General features: G+C 37.7%; 1 protein-coding gene across 15 annotated transcripts in view; it reads right to left on the reverse strand.

Moving 5' to 3' along the window:
- The window catches only part of ROBO2 (roundabout guidance receptor 2), a 1,069,237-nt gene that overhangs the window by 418,924 nt on the left and 635,921 nt on the right, over positions 1–14,392 (reverse strand). The window lies entirely within an intron of this gene.

Genomic DNA, 14,392 nt, shown 5'->3' on the forward strand with positions numbered 1-14,392 from the left:
CACTGAAGTGTCCCCATTTCCAGAGTCCTAGTTCTGATCTGCTTCACACGTTGCTTCATCACACTAAAATATGAAGGGCCTTGCTCCTCCTGTTTCATCTGCCTCTCCTCAGTAATATACACAGAATCATTGCTAAGTGCTGGTCAGGAAAAATCCACACCATTTGTGATTATTTCCAGTGTTGTAAGCTAAAACCAGTCCATAGAAATCTGGCAGAGGGAGACAGAATCACTGGAAAAGGCGAGATTGAGAGAGATTTAAAGTATTTAACAGTTTTATCAATTGGATTTGAAATGAGGGATTACCAGCAGTGAGAACTATGCAAGGAATATGTAAAGCAAAAAAATAATTTTTATTTCTGAAAAGTAATGCAAGAGCACTACTCTGAGTTGGTATCTTCAAGAAGGGCATTACACTTTTACTCATCAGCTAAGTACAACTACAGTGTAGTGCCTGTGTATTATTATTTAGATTTTGAAATTAAAATGAATTTAATGGATTTTCACCCATAAAGTAAATCGCATTTGGGGAAAAGGCAAACCTGAATGGCATAAGAGAACCCTCCATACATTGAAGACTTATAATTTGAGGAAATTTTATGAAACTTATCACTCTATTTGCACACAGACATAAATATATTTATATATATGTAACGCAGACACATAGATACATACAGCTTTGTTCATAAACTAAATCCAATTGTAGCTGAAAACATTAAGCAGAGTTCTCTTTCCTTTGCAAAAATATTGTATATATAAAAAAACAAGTAAGCATTTGAAAGTCCAAAGCCAAATGCAAGTTCTAGCTAAAACACATGGCCACGTACATCAAAGTAATAAAAGCTTTCTCTGAGCCTGTTTATGGAATATTTATTTTTTCTTAATCCCTGTTGCCCAGAGAAGTTTTGGATGCCCTATCCCTGGAAGTGTTCAGAACCAGACTGAATGGGGCCCTGAGGAACATGGTTTAGTGGAACATGTCCCTGCCCATGACAGGGGGTTTGGAACGAGATGCTCTTTAAGGTCCCTTCCAACCCAACCCATTCTAGGATTCTGTGATTCTTTCTGTAGAAAACTGCTGAATAATCACAAAAATTTGCCTCAGAGCAGTTCCAGTAAAATAAATTGACACATTAGAGCCTCCCTGTCCCCATTTCAAACAGCAAACAGGAGACCTCTGGTCCTTCCATTCTGGCTGAATTGAAACACTCAAGCAGAGGAGTCCAACCCCCTCTTACTGGCCAGAAACACTTTCTCACACTCTTCAGCAGCTCCTAAACAAAACACTCCACACCCTGCTATGGGTGCCACACACACTGTGTGCTCTTACAAACATATCAACAGGAACATCATTTACTTGAAAGACGTATTTCAAGCGATATAATGGTAAATAGAAGCCTAGTAGAGGCAAGAATATATAGCACTATGAGAACGCTTAAAAAAATATTGAAACTAATTTTTGCATTCTAATATAATTCTTGAGACAGTTTGCTCACAGGCAGTAAATAGTGTCGCTTATCTGTAAAACTTCCACCCAGATTTTAAAAAACAAAATTCAATTTCATAATAAGAGGCTTCTGTAAACTCTTGACTGAACAAAACAATAGTATTTTTTTCTTTCTTTTCCAACTTAGAAAGCACAGGACTGTGTATTCACACTCTGGACTTGCACTATCAGTAAATAACTAAGCACAAGATTGAGTTTATTTCTAACAGGATTCAAGATTTGGTACAAGGGGGTTTGGGGTTTTTTTTTCCTTCTCTTGAACATTATTTTCCCGACAACCCTTTCTTCTGGAATGAGGTCTTAAGTTCAGCTGTTTAACCTACATATGGTAGGCCTGTTTGATAGTAATTGTAGAAGGAATTCCGCTCCAGAGACTTGTACCATCCTAACACAGCTTTAAGGTCAGTAGGAATAGGAGGAACCATTAGCACAAGCCTCTCCCACATCTACAAAAGGGAACTAACTGACAGCCTTGGATCAGACACCTCATTTTACATGGCCTGTGTCAGGGGGACCAAATCCACTCTACAGTGGGTGAGGTACGAGCAGAAATTTTTATTCTCTCTGAGATTACTCAAACAATGCAAACTGACGCTTATTTTCAGAGCTCAGGTGCATATGATTTATCTGAAAACTAAAATAAGAATATGTAACTTCTGCTGAGTGAAATTTATCATATTTTTAAACAGTTTGTGGTTTAGAGTAAACAGAACAGACCCTAGGCACTGGTGAGCTGTGCCATACCCTGAGAGACTTCCACGCTCCAGAGCAGACACTCTAAGCCGGCTCAATATGGAGATACTGTAGATGTTCACAAGAAGAGAAGAGGGGCAGTGTGTCTAACCATTAACAGGAGTCAAAAAATCCCATGAAGCCTCAGTGCCACATCTGCTGCCTCCTCTACACCAAAGAAACAGTTGGTGCTAATGCACGATTAAGAGCTGAGAGGAATGCAACAAAAGTGCATGCAGGTGGCAGAGGTCACTGAGGGACAGTACAGAGGAAAGAGAGGGTCAAGTTATTATCTGGAATGCATCCACAGGGCACAGCCATCTTTTAAATCAGTTTTTATAATAGCCATGCCTGTATTGATTTAATAATATCTTTATGCTACAGATTTACTCAGCACACCATGAAGAACTACATCAAGGACTGAGTTGTGAAACCAGGGCTTATTTCTTTTCCTTACAAAGGTAAAGGGAGTATGTCCTACCTTGAAAGCCTTCAATCTCTATTTTTAATGCTTTATTAGCCTTGTTTCCCATGAAAAGGCAAAAAAACTGTCATCCAAACATCACCAAGTCTTTCAATGACAAATCTTTGGGTAAAAAACACAAACACCATAAAAATGAAATTCAGTTTTTAAATCAAAGTGATTACTAAGCCTCTGTGTACATGACAACTAACATATTGTGTCTCTTACCTTTAAGCCTGCATTAGCATATAGAGAAAGCTGAAATGGAACAAAGAGAGAACTTCCACATGGAAGTGGTTGCATCACACTGGGCAGTACAATACTTATCATATATGATATAGAGTACCAGGCCTCTAAAGACAAGCTTTCAAGACTAAGTATTCACTGTAAATCACACAAATGTGACAAATGCAAGACTCATAGCCACTCCTGTGAAATGATAGAGAAAACCAGCTTAAGGTAATGCCTTACTTACAGGAAGGTGAGCCCAGGTTCACACCAGCAATAGGGAGCCCTTCCCAAGCTGAGCCTCTTTGGTACTTACAAAGCAGTTGACAAAAACCTATTCCTGGTGTATCAGTAACTGCCACTGACTGCTTGTCCCAACATTTGCCTTCCCCCTCCAGAACGAGAGGAATAAGAGCCATAGTTCAAAGGGGCAGAAACAAAAAATAAGGGTCATTCTGAGAGCTAAGGTCAGGCTCTGTGTTTCAGGGTAGGGGAACCTGAAGTAAAACAGTTACAACTTCCCAGTGACCCTGGAAGGGAAGTTACTTAATATTCATGTTGACAGAAAAAAAAAAAAAAAGAAAGGATTTATCATGTGAAATTAGCATTTTCATTGAGGAGCTTGGTTGAGTCTTGTCTTCTACTTTGACTGCTTCACACCAGCATTTTACATCTCTCATTTATCAAAACACTGCAGCTTGCTCTTAACTGTCATTAACCCATGAATAATGAAAGACTCCTTTACTTTTACTTCACATTAACCATGCAGCTCCCTCGGTCCTCCCGTGCCTGCATGGGTGTTCTGAACATTTTTTTTAATTACTATTTTTTTTTATTATTATTCATGTGGAGTAAAGAAATCTGTTTAATTAGATTTCAGTTCTGGGGGGGAAAATGGTCTCTCTTGGAAGGGCATCACCTAAGTATTTTCATCTCAGTTTTTCAGTGTTGCAATGCCACTGTGCACTATTATCTTGAATTGTCTCACATTGGTGCTAATTGCAAGCCATCTCTTGTATCACACAAATTAATTGTTAAAAAAAAAATCATCACTCCAGATACCTAGCATTAAAAAAAGGTGTAAAAAACTGAAATAAGTACAACATGTAGGCTTTATCATTATTCTTATAAAATAAAAATACAAATAATTGTGTACCAGTAATATAAAAGTGTCTTAATGCAGTTGTTTTATAACCACTTGCAATTTTTTAATAAAATTGATTCCTAAAGTATTTCCCCCCAACTCTTCCCTTTCTTTACCTTCCTCCAAACATTATGAACTACTAGATTTGACTTTTCCACTACAGTTATAAAACAAATTATATACAAATGCTGGTTTTCCCCATAGTGAGTGGCACATTCATTAGTACATCATATAGAGCTAATGGAGTCAGATAATATCCAAATTTTAACCCTCTAAAACTTGTACTGCTACATTAAACCCTACATCCATCATCTACTTCATTATCATGCTTAAAGAGAGTGGGAAACCACCAACCTGCTGCAGTTGTACGAAGCTGCACATGGGCCAAAGAGTTCCCTCCAGAACAGCTGCAGGTGACCAGGTTACACCTCAAAACACTTTATCAAAGTCTGTACTTCATGTTTTATTTGTGTAGCTACAGATGGGCCTTCATGGTTAGGAATTCATCTACTCTTATTGGAACATGGAGAGAGGAGGGGAAAAAACCAAACAAAATAAACCTGCTCCCTTTTCTCTCAAAATAATCAGGACAAACCAGGCCAATGCTTTGCAAACTTCTTCCTGTTTCTTCATGGCCTTTCCATAATCTCCATCTTCCTCAGAGTCTACAATCACCACATTACAACACAACATTGTTCTCAGTATTAAATGCCTGAAAGACCAGTCCTAAAATAATGTTTCAAGATACAGTGGATTTGTCTGCACATCAACAATTGAGGATGATTATGGAAATCTGTATGTTTTACTATCTATTAAGCACCTTTTAGCTGCAGAGTGATCTCCAGCTTTATTCAATCAACTTTTAAATTACTTTAAAGGCAGGTACTTCCCATTCTTGTGCCAGAAAGAGGGTTCTACACTGAATAAAACGTCACATGCATAATGCCAGTACATCACATCCAGTTGAGCCACATTCTGTTACACTTCCCAAAGACTTGTCATCATTACAACTCCCCATTTTAACATTTACCGACACATTTCCATGCCTTACTGTGTTACTTCCAATTTTATTTTCAAGGTTGAATTAAATTGGCTGCAATGCTACGTGATTTTTGTAAGCTACAGACATTTTTTAAATTATAACTCTCATCTAAAGTATTTTGACTGGGAAGAGGAAGAAACATGTAAAAGATGAGGGAAAAAACACTCACAACAGCTCTCCTGATTATTTTTTTATCTCCTCTGTCATACCTCCCCTTTCAGTTGCTCATAAAACTTCTACTAAGTTCTCACTAATCTCTTGTCATCGCCTTTGAGTTGTCTCCACTTTGCTGACATGGTTTTAAATCATGGGACCTAGAACTGCAAGTTAAAAAGCTAAATGCCCCCATCTGCAGAAAGCTGGCACAAAATTTACATTCCAATGCAGTTTCAGCTTCACTCTGTTCTCTTGCAAAGCTGATGTAATGCCTTGTCATTCCCAAAAATGCTCTGCTAAGCCACACCACTCATCCCTTATGTTGTGTATCCTCAGTGGCTCACTAGACACAGGTATCTTAAACATGTGCAGGGGACACTGTACTAAATGTGAGTACAAAAATGCCTCTTAGAGGACTCTGGCAATCTTATCCCTTGATGCATATGTTTGATAATTGATTATTTCTGGATTACAACCCATTTTCCTTCTTAACTATATTACGAACTTCCTGAGGTCCCTTTGTATTGGTAACTGTGTAACTTCACTAGGTTCAGATCTGAAAGCCCAAATCATAATTTTCTTGCCTATTTTAGTGTAAAATTCTCCATTTAAGATTATCTTTACCAAAATCATTTTCATCTGGACTAAGTTCACACATATATAGTCTTTGCTTCTTCCTCTTGCTGCTTCCCTAAAGGAAGGAGTATTATCACACTCTGCAGAATGTGCTCTTTCAAAGCAAAGCTGGTAACTCTGGCGATTTTCAAAGGCTACATTAAAATCTAATAAAACAAGCTAAATTGTGCCCTAAAATTGAACATGTGATTCTTCACCTAACAAAAAAAAAAACACAAACAAAGCAAGCAGCATTTACTGAGCGACAGGAACCGGATCTTCATTTTTCTGCTGTTCTGGAAACTATAACTTCATTGAACATCATATATATTATTTTCCTTTCAAGTTCTCCCCAGGAAGTGTTTTCAAACTTAAACTGGCATTAGGTAACTGTTTTCATTAATCTTACTTGTGTTCAGGTAAGCTGGACACTTCCTCACAGAAAGAATGTTGAATTAGGATAAAACCAGATGTTGATATTTGTTATATAGCCCCATACACGCAGATTTGTTACCCTATGGATCAGAGGAACAAAAAGTTCTGTCACTTTGAGACAGGATATCATATATTAGGACAGCTAAACACAGTGGGAGCTACACAACAGCATTCTCTATTATTTCAGTCTTCCCTTTCTTTTCCCTGTGGATGACAACACATTTATTTGCTTGGATTCCATGCTAATAAATTCTTTCCAAGCCAAATTCATTTTGGGGGTACAGATGCCAGTCCAGCACCCACAATGTGCTCCTGAACACAGGAGATATGAGTTCAGCTCCAGACTCTACCATCACTGTGATACGTGACAGATATTTCACTCACCCTTTACCTCAGTTTTTCTATTTTTAAAACACAGATGTTGGCACAACTCCTTTGTGAAACATGTTGAGATCCCCTGACAAAAATCCCGTGTAACAAACAGTATTGTCAGCTTACTGAGGTGTCTTCCTGACCCGTCCCCTGCGTGCACAGATGGCTTACAATAATTTGTGACCCATGTCACCATCCTCCTGCTATGCCACTGCACACCCGTAGCCAACATTTACCTGCAAGCTCTTGATCTGCTCTGCTGGAGTTTTACCCTCTGTCCTCCCGGAATGCCTGGAAGCTCCATGTTTCCAGGGCCACTGAGGGGCAATTTCACTTTGCCAAGCTTATTTTTCTGATGTTACTTCAGTCACAAACTGTTTCATAATTTCAAACTAATTCTGCATACATCACATGGACATTCCCAGAGTACCAGGTTTTAATACTACAATACCTTAACCAATTTATAACTTTGGAGATGCTAAAGTCCATTTAATGTCTATATCAATTCATGATCTTTATTTTTTACATTATATATGCACATACACATACATGGACACACAATTCCATCACTGGATAAGCAAGACTTTGTTTCCTAAAATGCCAAAAGCAAACAGTTTATTTGCTTTAAAGTAATAATTACGTGGTAAGTCTGGAAGAATATTGAGAATATTGATAAAGACATGCAGGCTGATTCAAAAATTAAGGTCCATGATTTTTCAGAGCAGGGTTTATACCCCAAATCAAGTTAGCATTCAGTCAGGAGCTATGTGTTATATGCCTATAATTCCCAAAATCTATAGAATAACATAACAATTTTTATCACACAGAATAAGCAAGACACTGACAGTATCATCAGTTATTTTATTTACTGATATGGTTACTCCGGAAATAATTGCTCTTTTTTTATACTAGAATCAATTTTAAGTTTCACAGCTGAGTTCAATAGGAGTGGATAACCAAACAGTATCACTTCACTTTGCATTGGAGCTTGGTTAAAAACTAGCTATCTAAGATGCTTCCCACACTTTGTCAGAGGAGGCTTAACTTCAGACAAGGCCTTTGCTGTGTGTTGTGATCCCAACTGCAGTGCCTCCCACCACATCTCAGAATGTAGGAGCCACTAGAAAGACCAACAGCACCATCAATAATGGAGTATTTACAGGGACTCTGTGATTTATGTTTACTTACAGGACTACACATTGTGTTCCTGTCACCTTTATCAGAAAAGTCAAATGTTGCTTTGCTGCCTGCATGCTGTTTCTCAAACAAGCAAACAAAAAAATGGTCATCCAATTACATTTCAAGCATCCTTGACATTAAACAAGTTGATTACAAACCAACAAATAGAGTCTGCTGTCATCTGAGATGACCCCTTAAAGACAAATAAGGCCCAGCAAACGCTATGCACTGAAAGACTGCTGTCCTCATCACTGCTTCCTCCAACTCTCCTCCTCATAACAGAGGAGAGCTGCAGGGCAAATGCTGGCACAGTCTCCCAGGCACTCAGTGACTGTAACCCACCTGTGCACTTTTGATCTGTTCTTATCCCTTCTTTTAAATCTTCCATATTGGTCTACCACACCCCATGGAAGTTTAAGAACAGCAATGCCCACCTGATGAATCCCTCCTTAATAGTACAATGAAGAAAATAATTTGAGCCAACAGAAAGCCAGATACAAGTTCAAATGACTGTAAGAAAGATTATGTTTTTCACCAAAACTCAAGAGTGGATTTTTGTAAAAATGAACCATCACCAATTCCTACACTAGATAACAAAGGTAATGAAGAAAGGCTCAAACCAAGAGTCATATGAAGATGTGCATTTAACACAAGATGGTCTCTCACACCATACTCTCTTCTCTCCAGTCTATTCCCCCACACCAGTATCAATCTTTTGCTTTAAAGTGTGTTCAGTAGGTGAGATGTCTGCACTAAAAAGCACAGGGAAATTTTTCTAACTTCCATAAAAATGACCCATTTCTTTAAGTAGGCAGAAGAGGTATGTAAAGCCTCTCCTGGAGCCCACTTCATTAGTATTAATCAATATTAATTGAAAATTGGATAAAGGCAGCTTTTCAACTGGAAATTATTTCGACCTTTCCTTCACTCTACCCCCAAACAAAAAAAATCCCACCATAGTTTTTATTATATTTGAGATATCAGGACATTGTGTCTCTATACAAAAATAATTTACAGGTTATCTTCACATCCAGAATGACTTACCAAATAGAGATGATCTTACACAGAACAGCTTGGTGAGCCTTGCCTTTCACTGCTTGCCTTGGAAGCGTGAGAAATACATCTAAGCATGAGGAATAAACTGCTTTCAAGAATCAACAAACAAGGACTAGAAAAAAGGGACTGCTATAATGGCCAACTGAGAACAACTGACTCCTGGTTCACGTGTGAGTCTCCCTCACTGATTGCCTCAAGGAACACAAGGAACTTCAGCTGCTGCTACACCTCCACGATCAATGCTGCTAATTGTGAGGAAAATTATTCAGGACAGCACAGAGCCTCCTATTAGTGATGCCTGCCAAAAGAAAGTCAGCTTATCAGCTATGCTAAAGGTTAACATCAATATCAATGCAACTACCTCAAATGATCATATCACTGCCTTTTTAGAGAAAATCACTGTGGTGGTGCAATAAACTTCAGAACTGAGTGCACTTTTAAGCCTGTTTGGGTGCCCTGCTCAACAGGTGCCAAGCTTATGTTTGTTATTTAATATTCCTTCATTTGAATGTAGCAAGAAAAAAGCCACATCTCTAGTGATTTCTTTATTTCTGTCAATACTTTTTAATAACACTGGGCCAGAGAACTGATCTGTGGAGAGATACCAGCTAATACTGCAGGAAATGGTTTGCTGGAATGATTCCGTTACTTCTACTAAGAAAAACCTCAAAAACCAAAGAGCAAATAAGTACTGGGCAAAAAACACCAAAACCAAACAACAGGCTAAATTCACAGGAGAAGTTAACCACAAAGACAGCACCTCAGGAAGTCAACAAGCCACAAACACTTAGAGGCTGGGAATGACTCAAAGTGCTTGCCCCATTTTTTCCCTTTCCAAAATACATTGTCTTTTGTCTCATGGTAGATAAACAAGGGGATAGCTTGCTGTGACCCAGACACACCTTAGTGATTTTTTTACAAAAATTAATCATATATAGTAATGTCTGAGAACTTGCACTGAGCTAAGTAACATGGATAATCTACAAAACAAATAATCTATAGTAATAATTTATAAAAGAAAGCACATACAATGTATATTAAAAAGTGCATAAGACCAGCATTAACAATTTGTGAGAGCAAAGTTTTATTATATACCGTAAAGCTTGGATAAACTTCTTTTTGAATGACACACACACTTACTAGTCCTTAGGAGCTTACACAGTTCTAGAGAACATACTCTGCTTGCCAGAGCAATAGCTTTACTGTTCCTTATTTGAAACCTACTTCTTAAATGACTGCTCACTGTTATATTGGATCTGATAAAAACAGGAACCTTCATTACAAATAGCACTTCTATTTTTTCCTAAAAGTAGAATAGAACACCTATACTACAACACCTCATTTAATAACTTCGATTTAGTATGTGGATGTGCATGTGTATAAACATATAGTAAAACAAGTAGCAAACAGAATATTTAAAAAAGCACAGAAAATGAGTAAGTCTAAAATACATTAGAATCTGCTTCAACCCTTTGCAGTAAAGGTGCATGTGAAATATAGATCAAGGACACCCATTTCACTACAGAAGCTGCAGCTGATATGATAAGAAAGCGAGGGAAGGAATCCGAGGAGACAGGCACGTTTCTTAACTTTTTGGTACCTGCTTAATCTCAGCCTACAAAGTTAATGTGTTCTAACAAGACTATGAATCTTCCAAGAAAAAACCAAAATGTGATGAAAGGGGTTACCCAGCCATGTGCAGCTCCTCCTGCCCTTCACAATTAATAATTACCCAAAAGTCAGTATTCAGAGACAGACTGACCACGAAACCAGTTGTCACCATGCCTTCCTGCAGTTCAGTAGAGAATCTTTTCCTTACTTGGGCTTTGATTTGTTCCCTTTTCAAGCCTTGATCATGCTCACCTGGCCTCCAGCTAAAAAGCTAAGGGTTGTTTACAGAACAGATGCAAAGTAAGAGTATTCAATTAAAAAAAAAGTCCTTTCCCCCCCCCCCCCCAACAAATCCCAGAGAAGATTAGAATCACCTGCATCATCCTTTTGAAAACAAGTTATATACTGGTATCTTACTGACTGCCAGTTATTATGAAACTACTACAAAAGCATGAAAACACCATATGAGAATAAGATCCAATTACATTTATACAATAGACTAAATTTGCAAGTAGAATGAGAAAAAAAAAGCATTTAGGACAAGTGGATAGAGTAATTTCTGGATCAACAATTCACTTTCCTTTCCTTCTGTGTGTCTAAGTGCAATGTCTTCATTAGTAAATCCTCTGTGCAAAGTTAATCCCTTTTAGCTACTTAAGGCTTACAACAGCTCACATCTCCCATTCCTGCCAGTAAGTTCTGCACATGACACAGCAAAAGACCACATGAGATGCCTGTTTTATTAAAGCTGCCCATCTAAGGAATTTTACCACAGATTTCTATCCATCTACTATCTTTAGAAATCACAGTAACTAACTAGCATGAATATTATGATAAGACAGTTCATTCCGTGTTTTTTTGAGGATTATGAAAATGGGGGAAAAGGTTTTTTTCTTCCCAATTCTCTCTCCTCCCCTCCTCTTCACCCAGACACCTGTTACTGAAACAGAAGGTGCATTCTTTGAAAATTATATTTAAATTCGACCTAATATGTAGCCCAAAATTTACTGATTTAAGACATCTGTGCTAACTCCTTATATAAAATCCTGCTATGGACACGAGGTAGTTTTTCTGATTCCTTTATAATTGTAAGTCTTTATATTTTATAAAAATGAACAAAAGATTACTATGTAAAGTACTTTTCAAGTTCTTCATATAAAAAGAAATTTGATAAACCCTCACAATAATAGAAAAGAGAGTGAATTGCAATTCCTGCAGATCCTCCAAGGAAAATGGGGAAGGAAAGCCAGCTGCTTTCCTTCACTCAAATTCAACCTAGTCCTTAGTAAATATAATGTATTCTACATTAAGTTATATTTCTCTCCACACATTCATCTTTCATGAAGTTCAAAAGAGGATCCTGGAAGTCTGTCATGAGCAAGTGGTAAGTTCGGTAATTTTAACATCTCTAAGCATCCGAATTCCAACCAGATGTAAGAAAATAAGGCCCAGTCTCATACTGATTTACTCTCTTTACTCCAAAGGGGGTTTATTTTATTTAAAAGAATAGCTATAGCACTTAAAACATTTTTGACAAATCTGTGAGCTATGGATTATTAAAAGAGGCAGGAGCAGATTTCCTTCACAGCCCCGACAATGACATTTACCCTGACCTCGATGGAACACTTTCCCAAGCAATAAGAAATAGTCCAGTTTCGATGTCAATTCATTCCTAAGAGAACGCCAATTATGCCAAGTTTGCACAAACAGATGTATGGCAATTTTGTAATATGGACTACTTTACACCAGGGACAGAGGTAAAACCATTTATCTCAATTAACTTAGCATCTAAGGATTAATTTAAGCTGTTGCCTTAGAGGTGAAAGGCCACCACTTGATCCAACAATCCACCCATAAATGTAAACCTCACTCCTTCGGTTTTAAAATTGTATCTTGCAGATTACATTTTTACCCTCAAAACTGTAAGGTTTCTGTCTCATGTACAAAAGAAAAAGGTTTGTGCCATTTCATCAGTGGCTGAGTCTCAACAGTCCTATTATGGTTTGCAAAGGTGACCAGTTGCCCTAAAATAACAAAACCTAATCAATACGAGGCATGATGATAATTGAAATTCCTCAAATTAGGAGATCACTTCTAGCTTACAAATAACACTAATAAGTGACATCAGATTTCCACTCACCCAAGAGCTGCTTGAATTGAAAGGCATTTTGAAACACACACACACAATAGAATGAAACACTAAATGAAGGAACAAAGATTAGTGAATGAAAGAATTAAAATAATTCCTCAAAAGAACATTCTCACAAGAGACAAGAGCTGTCTGTAATTTAAATTACAGACAAATTCCACCCAAATTTATGAAACCAGCATTCCTGCTGTCTCATCCCTACCAATGTGTCATTCAACACTCAGGCAAACCCTGTGCAAGAACATCACACAGTTTTGTCAGTTTAGAGCCCACAATACTCCTCATGGTTTTGACCAAGATCTACTAATTAGGAAGATTGCAAAAGGAAACAGAGTCTGACAGAGGAGACAGTCTGTTTTACACACACATGGTGAACTCACTCCAATGCACAAGTGGACAATTGCCTTCTTCACGTATGGCACCCTCTTGTGATAGAGCTGGTGGAGTTCACAACCCATAAATCTTTGCACAGAGCAAACAAATTTCATAGGATATGCCTACAGAAGTATTAGCCCATGGAATCCAAGGTATGTCATCAATACATGGGCCATAATAAGCCAACTTCAGAAGACTTATCAGTGTTTTATCATAACTTGGGACCCAACGGCACATGGAAAATATAGAGTTAAGACATCAAGTCTTACCTGTACCTTTAATTTAAAGAGGTCTTCCAATGAATGGAATGCAAGCAGAGTCAAGATTTGTCATCCTCTACTTGGTGTTTTCAGTGCTGGTTTTGAGATACATCAGTGATTCTTCTTTTAACACTTTGTGTTTTCACATTACTCTAAGTGCACGTCCAGCTACTGAACAGGCTACAATAGTGTCCCTACACACTGGTCTAGTTTGGCTACAAACTGTCAAGACTTGCACGCTCTAATTCACAATATAAAAACAAATAAACATTCAGTGGATTTTAATTTTATATTGTTCAGATGCCTAGTTTGTTTGAGGCCCAAAAGATTCTTTGTGTTGGCTATGTAAGAGCTCTCAGAATTCCAATTAAGATTTATTATACAGAAATTTCATTCCATTCACTACAAGTTTTTAACAAAACCGAAGGTCTATTATTTGCAGGCATGAAAATCTCACAATATATTTTGAAGGGACTTTGAAATCTCTTCTCTGTCTGAGGAGATTTATTTGTTTGGTCTGTGTTCTTATTTGGATCTCTAGGCATGAAATTGTATCCTGCATTGTAAAATCTGTGTTGGAAATAAATAACTTCTTTGCTTGAAAGGAGAAGCTAGGTATACTGAGGCTAAGATGAAATTTGACTTAGCAGAATGATTTTTTTCATTAATCCTTCCAGCTATCTAGTTTGCAGGTATTCTGATGGTTCTATTGCAAAGTTAGTCCAACTGCTCCGACCACTTGAAAGATTAAAAATAAACCTAAATATATATTGTAAGGTACACTATGAATCTCTGCTTGTGCAGGCAAAAGTTACAACTCTGTAGGGTACAAGAAATCAGCAGCTGTACCGCTCTCTCCTTACTGCTTTTGTTAACCATTTATATAATAAAGGAATCTCGCCAAGTTTCAATATTCTGAATTCCATCACACTGAACTTCTTAGGAAGCACATCTCACTCACCTCCAAAGCACCTCACAGGAGTGAGCAAGAAGTGCCAGATGGTGGGAATACTGGGTGTTACCAATATTTCTATAAAAGCTCCAAATGCTTGGTCTATCAGAGAGACAG

Source organism: Pipra filicauda, unplaced genomic scaffold, assembly GCF_003945595.2.
Source record: "Pipra filicauda isolate LSUMZ 115617 unplaced genomic scaffold, ASM394559v2 scaffold59_size3379749_pilon, whole genome shotgun sequence".
In the NCBI taxonomy this organism is placed as follows: Eukaryota; Metazoa; Chordata; class Aves; order Passeriformes; family Pipridae; genus Pipra; species Pipra filicauda.